Genomic DNA, 2,071 nt, shown 5'->3' with positions numbered 1-2,071 from the left:
TTATGGACAAAATTGCTGGTCTTAGCTTTTCACCCACTACGGGTGGTCACTGGTAAATGCAGTGACCACCCTCTGTCCCCCCTGTCAGCCCAGCTGTCTTCCCGCAGTTTGAGCCAGTTACATTCCCCCTTCTTTCTGATATAGTCAAGCAACTATGTCCTGCAAACCTTTTGAAAGATGTTTTTAACACTGTTGGATCAAGCATTGTCACCTTTGTTAATACATCTCTCAGCTCAGGGTGTGTTCCAGCTGCTTTCAAACATGTAGTTGTGCAACCGCGTTTAAAAATAGAATCTGGATACTTCAAATTTCAATTTCTCTAATTTTAGACCTATCTCTAAGTTCCCCTTTTTGTCAAATCTTAGAGAGTGGTTTTTAATCAACTTCAATCATTTTTTGATGATTTTAGTATTTATGAAAAATTCCAGTCTGGATATAAGCCCCGTCACAGTACTGAAACTGCCCTTTTAAGAGATTTTAATGATCTCCTTTTAGCTCTTGACTCTGGAAACTCTGTTTTAGTGCTTTTAGATTTGACTGCTGCCTTTGATATGGTTAATCACTCCATTCTCTTATCCCGACTCGAACAGTGTGTCGGCATTAGGGGCACAGTCCTCAAATGGTTCAAATCATATCTGGCTGATAGAAGTTTCTCTGTTCACCTCGGTGAATTTTCTTCATCTGCTGCCCCTCTTTCTTGTGGAGTCCCCCAAGGGTCCATATTGGGCCCCATGCTTTTTTCACTGTACATGCTGCCATTGGGGTCCATTTTCAAAAAACACAGCATCTCCTTTCATTGCTTTGCAGACGACATACAAATCTATTTACCAGTAAAATCTAATGACAAAGCTGCAACTCAATCCTTGTGTCAACTGCGTGAGAGATCTTTAAAATATGGTTGAATCAGAACTTTCTCTGTCTGAATGAAAGTAAGACTGAGGTTGATGTGTTCAGACGACCTGGGGATTTAAGTGCTTGTGTAGATGTTCTTGGTACTTTAGGAACATATAGTTGTCCATTGACCAAGAATCTAGGTGTGATCTTCGACAGCGCTTTTAAATTTGAAAAACAGATTAGTTCTGTAGTAAAATCCAGTTTCTTTCAGCTGAGAATGTTGGCCAAAGTCAAGCCCTACGCAAAGACTTTGAAAGAGTAATACATGCATTTATAACGTCTCGTCTCGACTACAGTAACTCTTTGTATGTTGGAGTGGATCAGTCATCTCTCCATCGGTTACAGTTAGTCCAGAATGCAGCAGCTTGACTTCTAACTGAAACTAAAAAGCGTGAGGACATTACCCGTTTTAGCCTCGCTCCACTGACTTCCTGTCCGCTTTAGGATTGATTTTAAGATTTTATTGCTTGTTTTTAAAATTTTAAATGGGTTGGCACCTTCTTATTTATTAGAACTTTTACATGTACACACTCCGGTCAAAGCACTGAGGTCATCCAATCAGATGCTCCTCTGTGTCCCCAGATCCAGGTTAAAAACTAGAGGTGAAATAAATCACATTCCCAACAACAACATACTGAGTGAAGTTTAGAAAGAATGAACAGTTCAGTCCCTCCTGTCCTCCTCCCTCTGCTGCTGCTGGTAGAGAGGAGGGCTGGTCTGTCTCTACCAGCTGAGTTTATATAATGTAAGTGGCAAACTAAGCTAAACAGTTACTAAAGACAGACATCTTTCACTTTAGCTTGTTTTTCACAATAGCCTAAGCTATTAGCTGAACCAGCGCTGTGCTTTATTAAACAGGTGTGTTGGTAAAGTATTGGCTCTTTACTAATTAAGTTTTTATTGAACCACATATGAGCGTAGTTATCGTCAATATCGGTAATGTCTACTGATCAGCTGGCTGACTTCGCTCCGTGTGCGCGCGTGTGTGGAGGCACTCTGCAGACATGCAGAGGAGGGGAAACCTGTCACGGCCGGGGGCCAGAAACTCAAACGCAGACTAGAGAATGCACTGAAAGTGATTTATTGAGCTCTAGGGGAGTCCTGGGAGAGGTTTGGGTGTGGTGGTCGCTCTGTGGGTCTGCAGCTCTGGTCCCAGAGTCTAGATGACTCCGTGGCA

This window comes from Micropterus dolomieu, linkage group LG11 (genome assembly GCF_021292245.1).
Source record: "Micropterus dolomieu isolate WLL.071019.BEF.003 ecotype Adirondacks linkage group LG11, ASM2129224v1, whole genome shotgun sequence".
Taxonomy (NCBI): Eukaryota; Metazoa; Chordata; class Actinopteri; order Centrarchiformes; family Centrarchidae; genus Micropterus; species Micropterus dolomieu.
Note: the sequence above shows the minus strand (reverse complement) of the source record.